General features: G+C 41.9%; 1 protein-coding gene across 2 annotated transcripts in view; it reads left to right on the top strand.

The window, feature by feature from the left end:
* LOC128702211 (FYVE, RhoGEF and PH domain-containing protein 2) overlaps window positions 1-12500 on the top strand; it is a 506005-nt gene that overhangs the window by 244721 nt on the left and 248784 nt on the right. The gene's annotated exons all lie outside the window — the stretch shown is intronic.

Genomic DNA, 12500 nt, shown 5'->3' with positions numbered 1-12500 from the left:
GTATTCAGATATTTGGGAGTGGACGTGTCAGCGGATGGGTCGATGAAAGATGAGGTGAATCATAGAATTGATGAGGGGAAAAGGGTGAGTGGTGCACTTAGGAGTCTGTGGAGACAAAGAACTTTGTCCTTGGAGGCAAAGAGGGAAATGTATGAGAGTATAGTTTTACCAACGCTCTTATATGGGTGTGAAGCATGGGTGATGAATGTTGCAGCGAGGAGAAGGCTGGAGGCAGTGGAGATGTCATGTCTGAGGGCAATGTGTGGTGTGAATATAATGCAGAGAATTCGTAGTTTGACAGTTAGGAGGAGGTGCGGGATTACCAAAACTGTTGTCCAGAGGGCTGAGGAAGGGTTGTTGAGGTGGTTCGGACATGTAGAGAGAATGGAGCGAAACAGAGTGACTTCAAAAGTGTATCAGTCTGTAGTGGAAGGAAGGCGGGGTAGGGGTCGGCCTAGGAAAGGTTGGAGGGAGGGGGTAAAGAAGGTTTTGTGTGCGAGGGGCTTGGACTTCCAGCAGGCATGCGTGAGCGTGTTTGATAGGAGTGAATGGAGACAAATGGTTTTTAATACTTAACGTGCTGTTGGAGTGTGAGCAAAGTAACATTTATGAAGGGGTTCAGGGAAACCGGCAGGCCGGACTTGAGTCCTGGAGATGCGAAGTACAGTGCCTGCACTCTGAAGGAGGGGTGTTAATGTTGCAGTTTAAAAACTGTAGTGTAAAGCACCCTTCTGGCAAGACAGTGATGGAGTGAATGATGGTGAAAGTTTTTCTTTTTCGGGCCACCCTGCCTTGGTGGGAGTCGGCCAGTGTGATGATAATATATATATATAATATATATATATAATATATATATAATATATATATATATATATATATATATATATATATATATATATATATATATATTGGTAAGTCTTGCTACATTATTTGCTAGTGTGTGCTCCAATTTATGAAACAACTACAAACATACACAGGCCGCCTATCCTAAATTCCTGCTACACCAATTAAGACTTGCAAATTCCACGATGCAACAAGCAATTCCAGCGGTTAAAAAAAATCAAACTGGTGTTGTGAGGATGCGCTGGATTACCTTTGTTGTGGTCCACTTACCAGAGGAGTGCTGCTGTGTTATGTAACAATAGTATCTCTACGTCTAAGTCAACATACTCCACCCCCCTGTCTGTCTGTGTCTGTCTGTCTGTCATTACCTATTCATAGCTACAGAAACAGAAATACTCTCGTAGTATACCGTCTTTAATATTTAGTTTGTCATATAAATTTGTAAAGTTCTTGGCTGTAGCTCACACACACACACACTACCTTCTCTAATATATCATTCTAGATCTCTAGAATGTTGCACTAGATTCTTTTGACGTCTTTCTGCCTTCTTAGTCATGACCTTTTTCAGTATCATGGCCTCTTTCAGAATCATGACGTTTTCCCAGTATCATCACATGATTTTATATGTTAACGTGGCTTGTTTTACCTTCCTGGATGTTGCGTTGTGTTGTGTACTTACACGCAGACTTTTTTTTTTTTAAAGAACCCCCTCTAATTCCCTTCTTTGTTTATATATTCTTTGATTACGTCTCCCTATTCTCAGCTATTCCTTGAACCCGTATTTCTTTCACACTATTTTTTTCTCTGCATTTCTGGTAAAGCACAAACACTGTTTTCTATATCTCTTCTTCGTGTTTAGGGATGATCGCTCTGTCGCTTCTCTCTGCACGTCCCCCCCTCCCCCTCTCTCTCCACGTCGCCCTCTCTACATGTCGCCCTCTCTACTTTTACAGGTACATGTACAATGTATACAGACCATTGCTGACATCAATGACATACTACTATATAGAAAGCCCCTTGTTATGCAGAACATTTCGAGCAAATTTTGTCAATTTTCTCCCCAGGATGCGACCCACACCAGTCGACTAACACCCAGGTACCTATTTCACTGATAGGAGAACATGGACAGCAGGGGTCTTAAGGAAACACGTTCTAATATTTCCACCCGTACCGGGGATTGAACCATGGACCTCAAGTGTGTGAGCTGAGTGCGCTACCCATCGAGCTACGGGTCTGCAGCATCCCAGTCTGGAGATAACACGGGAAAAATTTCAGCCATTGTTTTAATTGGTTTTCTTGCCTATCCCACGATCTCGTATTAAAGACTGGTGCTGTCTGGTGTTGATCTGAATCATTTAAATTGTTTTAAGTAATTTCAGCCTTGCTCCCTTCAATGATTTTATTAAAAATCGTTTCGTGTGGGTCTACAGGAACGCTACCTGACTCATTCTTCCTATTTAAATTCCTTAAAATAACTTCCCCTGCTCTACAGAAAGCTCTGAGACCTCATTCAACCTTCCTGGATTAAAAAAAAAAAATCCTTATTCTTCCCTATGCTATTTTAGCTTTTTTTTTTTTAACTCTTCCTCCTTTTCTTTCCTCTTCTGTGCAAGAAAGGTATAAAATACCGACAATATGAAAGTTAAGACACATGTGCAACATCTGGATATCTTTATTGTAGTAGACGTTTCGCCATCTAGTGGCTTTATCAATACAGATTCTAGGACATAATAGGAAGACAGTAGAACTATATACAAAAGATGAGGTAATCAGTCCCTCGGCCTTGGAGTTAGTGTTCACAGCATCGTGGTGGAGGAGAATCTGGAGCAAAGACAAGAAGACTGGCGGTTTATATAGGCGTCAGTGGATAGGGACGGGCAGCAGACGAGGGAATCCCGCCTACCAGTGACTTTGCCCTCGTCTGCTGCCCGTCCCTATCCACTGACGCCTATATAAACCGCCAGTCTTCTTGTCTTTGCTCCAGATTCTCCTCCACCACGATGCTGTGAACACTAACTCCAAGGCCGAGGGACTGATTACCTCATCTTTTGTATATAGTTCTACTGTCTTCCTCTTCTGATTTCTAAACCTTAGCATCTCCCTTAACTTTGTCCTCTTCCTGTTCTTTACTCTTCCACTCCTCCCCTATTCCGCCTCTCATTCCTCTTCCTTCCTTCCTTCGTCTTCCCACCTCCGTTCCTCTGACCCCGTCTCTCCCGGCCTCTCTGGGGAAAAAAAGCATTAGCCAATAACGAGGCAATTCATCTCCGACGTCACGTGATCACAACAAAGCTCGCACTATCTCAACCAATCAGCGCACACCTCACAAAATTTCCACTGCTAGACTCTCGAAATAATTTTAAACCTTATCTACACTTACCATAGATAACAATTTATGACCTTAAATAACAACACTAATTACCATACTTCTGGATAATCTTTGACTGTTCTTAAAATTGTTTTCTAGCGATTATATAATCTTACTGCCTTTAATTCTGGTAAATAATTAGATAATTAACATAAACACGTTGCTTAGATAATCTCTTGATTAACAAATTTCCGAAATATTACAGAGAATAATATATTAGCTAAGACGTTACTTAATGCAGTACTTGATACATTGCTGAAGTAAATTGCTTAATACACATCGATCAATTCATTTACATTGCTTAATACACTGCTGAAAAAAATACATTGTCTTATTACCTGGAGTTTACCTGGAGAGAGTTCCGGGGGTCAACGCCCCCGCGGCCCGGTCTGAGACCAGGCCTCCTGGTGGATCAGAGCCTGATCAACCAGGCTGTTGCTGCTGGCTGCACGCAAACCAACATACGAGCCACAGCCCGGCTGATCCGGAACTGACTTTAGGTGCTTGTCCAGTGCCAGCTTGAAGACTGCCAGGGGTCTGTTGGTAATCCCCCTTATGTGTGCTGGGAGGCAGTTGAACAGTCTCGGGCCCCTGACACTTATTGTATGGTCTCTTAACGTGCTAGTGACACCCCTGCTTTTCATTGGGGGGATGGTGCATCGTCTGCCAAGTCTTTTGCTTTCGTAGTGGGTGATTTTCGTGTGCAAGTTCGGTACTAGTCCCTCTAGGATTTTCCAGGTGTATATAATCATGTATCTCTCCCTCCTGCGTTCCAGGGAATACAGGTTTAGGAACCTCAAGCGCTCCCAATAATTGAGGTGTTTTATCTCCGTTATGCGCGCCGTGAAAGTTCTCTGTACATTTTCTAGGTCGGCAATTTCACCTGCCTTGAAAGGTGCTGTTAGTGTGCAGCAATATTCCAGCCTAGATAGAACAAGTGACCTGAAGAGTGTCATCATGGGCTTGGCCTCCCTAGTTTTGAAGGTTCTCATTATCCATCCTGTCATTTTTCTAGCAGATGCGATTGATACAATGTTATGGTCCTTGAAGGTGAGATCCTCCGACATGATCACTCCCAGGTCTTTGACGTTGGTGTTTCGCTCTATTTTGTGGCCAGAATTTGTTTTGTACTCTGATGAAGATTTAATTTCCTCATGTTTACCATATCTGAGTAATTGAAATTTCTCATCGTTGAACTTCATATTGTTTTCTGCAGCCCACTGAAAGATTTGGTTGATGTCTGCCTGGAGCTTTGCAGTGTCTGCAATGGAAGACACTGTCATGCAGATTCGGGTGTCATCTGCAAAGGAAGACACGGTGCTGTGGCTGACATCCTTGTCTATGTCGGATATAAGGATGAGGAACAAGATGGGAGCGAGTACTGTCCCTTGTGGAACAGAGCTTTTCACCGTAGCTGCCTCGGACTTTACTCTGTTGACGACTACTCTCTGTGTTCTGTTAGTGAGGAAATTATAGATCCATCGACCGACTTTTCCTGTTATTCCTTTAGCACGCATTTTGTGCGCTATTACGCCATGGTCACACTTGTCGAAGGCTTTTGCAAAGTCTGTATATATTACATCTGCATTCTTTTTGTCTTCTAGTGCATTTAGGACCTTGTCGTAGTGGTCCAATAGTTGAGACAGACAGGAGCGACCTGTTCTAAACCCATGTTGCCCTGGGTTGTGTAACTGATGGGTTTCTAGATGCGTGGTGATCTTGCTTCTTAGGACCCTTTCAAAGATTTTTATGATATGGGATGTTAGTGCTATTGGTCTGTAGTTCTTTGCTGTTGCTTTACTGCCCCCTTTGTGGAGTGGGGCTATGTCTGTTGTTTTTAGTAACTGTGGGACGACCCCCGTGTCCATGCTCCCTCTCCATAGGATGGAAAAGGCTCGTGATAGGGGCTTCTTGCAGTTCTTGATGAACACAGAGTTCCATGAGTCTGGCCCTGGGGCAGAGTGCATGGGCATGTCATTTATCGCCTGTTCGAAGTCATTTGGCGTCAGGATAACATCGGATAGGCTTGTGTTAATCAAATTTTGTGGCTCTCTCATAAAAAATTCATTTTGATCTTCGACTCTCAGTCTGGTTAGCGGCTTGCTAAAAACTGAGTCATATTGGGACTTGAGTAGCTCACTCATTTCCTTGTTGTCATCTGTGTAGGACCCATCTTGTTTAAGTAGGGGCCCAATACTGGACGTTGTTCTCGATTTTGATTTGGCATAGGAGAAGAAATACTTTGGGTTTCTTTCGATTTCATTTATGGCTTTTAGTTCTTCCCGCGATTCCTGACTCCTAAAGGATTCTTTTAGCTTAAGTTCGATGCTTGCTATTTCTCTGACCAGTGTCTCCCTACGCATTTCAGATATATTGACCTCTTTTAGCCGCTCTGTTATTCTTTTCCGTCGCCTGTAAAGGGAGCGCCTGTCTCTTTCTGTTTTACATCTACTCCTCCTTTTTCTTAGAGGAATAAGCCTTGTGCATACATCGAGTGCTACCGAGTTAATCTGTTCTAGGCATAAGTTGGGGTCTGTGTTGCTTAGTATATCTTCCCAGCTTATATCGGTTAGGACTTGGTTTACTTGGTCCCACTTTATGTTTTTGTTATTGAAGTTGAATTTGGTGAATGCTCCCTCGTGACTAATCTCATTATGTCGGTCTGGGGCTCCGCGCATACATGACTGAACCTCAATTATGTTGTGATCTGAGTATATTGTTTTTGATATGGTGATATTTCTTATCAGATCATCATTGTTAGTGAAGATGAGGTCTAGTGTATTCTCCAGTCTAGTAGGCTCCATTATTTGCTGGTTTAAATTGAATTTTGTGCAGAGATTTAAAAGCTCGCGTGAGTGTGAGTTTTCATCAGAGCTGCCTCCTGGTGTTATTACTGCAACAATATTATTTGCTATATTCCTCCATTTTAGGTGCCTTAAGTTGAAATCCCCCAGGAGCAAGATGTTGGGTGCAGGAGCTGGAAGGTTTTCCAGACAGTGGTCAATTTTTAACAGCTGTTCCTGGAATTGCTGGGATGTTGCATCCGGAGGCTTGTAGACTATCACAATGACTAGGTTTTGGTTCTCGACCTTTACTGCTAAAACTTCCACTACATCATTTGAGGCATTTAGCAGTTCTGTGCAAACAAGTGACTCTGCAATGTACAGGCCAACCCCCCCCTTTTGCCTGTTCACTCTGTCACATCTGTATAGGTTGTAACCTGGGATCCATATTTCGTTGTCCAAGTGATCCTTTATGTGGGTCTCAGTGAAAGCCGCGAACATTGCCTTTGCCTCTGCAAACAGTCCACGGATGAAAGGTATTTTGTTGTTTGTTGCTGGCTTTAGACCCTGTATATTTGCAAAGAAGAATGTTATCGGACTGGTGGTATTGTTGGTACTGGGGGGGGATTTTTTTTCCGGCATTAGTATCTGTATCTGTTGGTTTGGAGTGGAGGCCATCGACTGTGGTTCCACTCCAGGAATGACTGGATTTGGTGTACGATTTCTGCCATTTCCTGCCAGTTTTTTTTCCTTCCTGGCACTAAAAAACCTCTCCCTCTTGAGTGGCTGTGGCTACCCAGGTTTTCCCATGGCCTGGATGTTTTGTATCTTTTTGTCCCCTTTAGATGGTATGCCTGGCAATTTAAGTTATAGCACAGTCTTTCCTGTACTGAAGAGGTACACAGTTCAGGGTGAAAAAGCTTACAGGAAGGGAGTTTGCATTTTCCTGTTGTCATATGGGCATGGCATTTCCTAGGGTGGTCATAGTTGCACGTCCCATCTGTTTTTCCAGATTTCCCATGCCAGCAGATACCGAGTGCATAGTATGTGCACAGGCTTGGTTTCCGTTTGCCTTGGGTTTCTGTGACTGTATTCCCTGTTGGTGCATGTTTCCCTGTCTTACTTCTATCCTCCCTAGCACCAACAATGGAGCTCCCACCATTTGTTTTTGGTAATATATCCTCACTATTGCTAGTGGAGTCCTCTTGTTTGCTATTTCCTGCGGTATTTCTAGTTTGCAATATTGGTTTTATCTTATCTTTGACTACACTTGTTTCCCTACTATGGCTCCTGTCCCCTATGCGGTCATTCATATGTATTCCTTCCTGCGTATAATTCCCGACTACCTGGACAAAATCTCCAGCTTCACCATTACTGTCTCCCAGGACAGCATCTCCAGCTTCCCCATTACTGTCTCCCAGGACAGCATCTCCAGCTTCACCATTACTGTCTCCCAGGACAGCACCTCCAGCTTCACCATTACTGTCTCCCAGGACAGCACCTCCAGCTTCCCCATTTCTGTCTCCCAGGACAGCACTATCAGCCCCCCATTTACTGACTACCAGGACATCATCTCCAGCCTTACAGTTTCTGACTACATGGCCAGTATCAAGGGCAGTACCATTCAGCCCGGACTTTTTATGTTCCCATCTGTTGTAGAAAGCTTCCAGGTTTTCTATGAAAGCAGCTTTGATGTTGACCTCTTTTAATACCCTTGTGATTTTAGTCCACAGATTTATCTCATTTGGGCATACCCAAAAACACTTCCCTGTTTTAATACTGCTTGTAGCTAGTTCTTGGATATCTGCACAAGGGGCGTGACACCAATTTCCACAGAAATGACAATTTATGCATGTGGAAGCCCGTTTGTTTGACTGACCACAGACTACACACAGCTTCATAATGATTTGAATGGTTTATTTACTGCAATTCTACTAGCAACCTCTTGAATATTCTATTAATAACCTGCTAGGTGGTGCACAACGAAACCGTTTGAAACCAGTCCAGGGTTCGGACCAGTCAAGGGTTCGGACCAGTCTATCTGATCTGATCAGTGGGTCACTTATTTAAACCATACTGGTCGGTGATTTGAGCTAACACATGAAGGATCTACTGGAAATTATCTACCCGAGTAATATGTGATTTGATTGATACAAAAGTATAACTTGCGTGTTGAAGAGCCGGTGACTGCTGGCACTCCTACAATGACGAACGGTCGAGCCTCCACCTTTGTTTATCAATCGCTGTATCTAGCTTCTCTATTTTTTTTTTTTTTCCGTCTCCACCACAATAAATGCTATATTATCACTATAGTTGACTGGTGCAAATTTTGGAGGAAGGGCGCTTTTTCTGTAGTAATAATTGCTTCTCGTTGTGTATATTGCGACCGCTGGTAACTACAGGTTATATGAAATTCACAGTAACGTCTGGTATTTCAAGAAAAAGAAACTAATGAAAGTCACTCCACTTCACTAAGTACCATTATAATACTGGTTAGTTGCTACTACAACACTGTATTCTGCTATTCACTGGTATCACTAGATTATATGCGAGTACACTAGCAGGCCAGGAAGATTATTAAAAACAGCTGACCTGTGGTAAGTTTCTGGCGACTTCTGGCACCTGCCTCTATAGGCTTATCACTTCATTTACAAATTCACCTGTTTTCAAATGACACTTTAGCCTTTATCATCAATATACTAGGGAGCCACTGTAGTATACACTATACACTATGTATACTCAATGCTTATGACAATTTCTCTCGTTTTTACACACACACACACAAATAGGTGAGTACACACACACACACACACACACAATGAGTATCTTTTACTTTAAAGAAAACGGTGTTTTGCGCTAACAGTATCTTTAATATTAAAGAAAACGGGGTCTTGCAGAAAGATCATAGTTTTCTTAGTTCCTTCACAAAAAGGACAAATAAATCAGGTAATTATATATATATATATATATATATATATATATATATATATATATATATATATATATATATATATATATACATAAAATTTTATTATTATTAACACACTGGCCGATTCCCACCAAGGCAGGGTGGCCCGAAAAAGAAAAACTTTCACCATCATTCACTCCATCACTGTCTTGCCAGAGGGGCGCTTTACACTATAGTTTTTAAACTGCAACGTTAACACCCTTTATAATATATATATATATATATATATATATATATATATATATATATATATATATATATATATATATATATATATATATATATATATATATTATATATATATATATATATTATATATATATATATATCACTCAAAGAACGTCCTCCTGCATACTGCTTTCTCATTGGCTGACACGGGCAGTAAACCGACCAATGGCAACCATATTCTGATTTAGTACGGCCTGGGTCTGACGCTTATTGGTCCATCAGGAAAACATCAGGGGCCAATGGGAGGCTCTGAATCATCCCACATGCGGTAATGGTAAGCAGTCAAGAGAGAGAAATTACTTTTATTTTAATAAAACCTGAACATCTGTTTAACTTTTTATTCAAATGTAAAATCTACTATGTAAGAATGTTATGTGATTATTATATAAAACATTAATAATAATAATCTATAACTGTTCTAGAGTTGGTACCTCCCTATATATATATATATATATATATATATATATATATATATATATATATATATATATATATATATATATATATATATAGTGCCGAAGAGGTAAAACTGGTCAATTAGCAAGAACTCATTAAAAATTAAGTCCTTTCTAAAATTTTCTCTATGTTAATATAAAAGTTAATGATTTTGTACCAAAAGAACCTTAGGAAACTTACCTAACCTTATTATAACAAGTGCAATTTAGTCTAAACCAACTAAATATTTTTTATAAGTTCACAATAAATTTAATAAACACGATGAAAATTTTTTTTTAGATTTAAATTTTTTTTTTGGCGAAATTATTGCATACACAAATTTTCGCTTGCCCTATTAGGCAAGAAGTGCATTGCTATTTAAGCCAAAATCCCCATGCATTATATATATATATATATATATATATATATATATATATATATATATATATATATATATATATATATATATAATGAAAAATGAAATACTGTGTATTTACCTATTTGTGGTTGCAGGGGTCGATTCACAGCTCCTGGTCCCGCCTCTTCACTGGTCGCTACTGGGTCACTCTCCCTGAACCATGAGCTTTATCATACCTTTGCTTAAAGCTATGAATGGATTCTGCCTCCCTACATCGCTTCCCGAACTATTCCACTTCCTGACTACTCTGACTGACTCTGTACTCACCTAGTTGTACTCACCTAGTTGAGGTTGCGGGGGTCGAGTCCGAGCTCCTGGCCCCGCCTCTTCACTGATCGCTACTAGGTCACTCTCCCCGAGCCGTGAGCTTTATCATACCTCTGCTTAAAGCTATGTATGGATCCTGCCTCCACTACATCGCTTCCCAAACTATTCCACTTACTGACTACTCTGTGGCTGAAGAAATACTTCCTAACATCCCTGTGATTCATCTGTGTCTTCAGCTTCCAACTGTGTCCCCTTGTTACTGTGTCCAATCTCTGGAACATCCTGTCTTTGTCCACCTTGTCAATTCCCCTCAGTATTTTGTATGTCGTTACCATGTCCCCCCTATCTCTCCTGTCCTCCAGTGTCGTCAGGTTGATTTCCCTTAACCTCTCCTCGTAGGACATACCTCTTAGCTCTGGGACTAGTCTTGTTGCAAACCTTTGCACTTTCTCTAGTTTCTTTACGTGCTTGGCTAGGTGTGGGTTCCAAACTGGTGCCGCATACTCCAATATGGGCCTAACGTATACGGTGTACAGGGTCCTGAACGATTCCTTATTAAGATGTCGGAATGCTGTTCTGAGGTTTGCTAGGCGCCCATATGCTGCAGCAGTTATTTGGTTGATGTGCGCTTCAGGAGATGTGCCTGGTGTTATACTCACCCCAAGATCTTTTTCCTTGAGTGAGGTTTGTAGTCTCTGACCCCCTAGACTGTACTCCGTCTGCGGCCTTCTTTGCCCTTCCCCAATCTTCATGACTTTGCACTTGGTGGGATTGAACTCCAGGAGCCAATTGCTGGACCAGGTCTGCAGCCTGTCCAGATCCCTTTGTAGTTCTGCCTGGTCTTCGATCGAGTGTATTCTTCTCATCAACTTCACGTCATCTGCAAACAGGGACACCTCAGAGTCTATTCCTTCCGTCATGTCGTTCACAAATACCAGAAACAGCACTGGTCCTAGGACTGACCCCTGCGGGACCCCGCTGGTCACAGGTGCCCACTCTGACACCTCGCCACGTACCATGACTCGCTGCTGTCTTCCTGACAAGTATTCCCTGATCCATTGTAGTGCCTTCCCTGTTATCCCTGCTTGGTCCTCCAGTTTTTGCACCAATCTCTTGTGTGGAACTGTGTCAAACGCCTTCTTGCAGTCCAAGAAAATGCAATCCACCCACCCCTCTCTCTCTTGTCTTACTGCTGTCACCATGTCATAGAACTCCAGTAGGTTTGTGACACAGGATTTCCCGTCCCTGAAACCATGCTGGCTGCTGTTGATGAGATCATTCCTTTCTAGGTGTTCCACCACTCTTCTCCTGATAATCTTCTCCATGATTTTGCATACTATACATGTCAGTGACACTGGTCTGTAGTTTAATGCTTCATGTCTGTCTCCTTTTTTAAAGATTGGGACTACATTTGCTGTCTTCCATGCCTCAGGCAATCTCCCTGTTTCGATAGATGTATTGAATATTGTTGTTAGGGGTACACATAGTGCCTCTGCTCCCTCTCTCAATACCCATGGGGAGATGTTATCTGGCCCCATTGCCTTTGAGGTATCTAGCTCACTCAGAAGCCTCTTCACTTCTTCCTCGGTTGTGTGCACTGTGTCCAGCACTTGGTGGTGTGCCCCACCTCTCCGTCTTTCTGGAGTCCCTTCTGTCTCCTCTGTGAACACTTCTTTGAATCTCTTGTTGAGTTCTTCACATACTTCACGGTCATTTCCTGTTGTCTCTCCTCCTTCCTTCCTTAGCCTGATTACCTGGTCCTTGACTGTTGTTTTCCTCCTGTCTGTGTGTGTGTGTCTGTGTATGTGTGTGTGTAAAACACACACACAGATTATACAAATACACCAAGAGGTGTATGTCTCGGTGCATATACAGCGACTTTACTTAAATCCATATTTTTAAGTATTAAAGTATGTGTGACTGGCGGTGAACAGGTGACAGCATTAATTTATTAAAGACTCCTCGTGTAATCGACAGACTTTAAATCCAGGTAACCAACCATACCCGCAAATTACATGTACATTATACAATAATGAAGGTCGATGGACACACTCAAACAGCAATAATCCTAATTATAGTACAAAGTAAGGTGATTACCGGTCAAAGTGAGATACGTCTTATTAATCTCTTAAGCTTGTGTAACAAGTCCCCCCCCCCACAATGTATCTCTATCACGAGGCAATGTCAAAC

This window comes from Cherax quadricarinatus, chromosome 37 (genome assembly GCF_038502225.1).
Source record: "Cherax quadricarinatus isolate ZL_2023a chromosome 37, ASM3850222v1, whole genome shotgun sequence".
Classification (NCBI taxonomy): domain Eukaryota; kingdom Metazoa; phylum Arthropoda; class Malacostraca; order Decapoda; family Parastacidae; genus Cherax; species Cherax quadricarinatus.
This window is presented reverse-complemented; position numbering and strand designations above follow the sequence as displayed.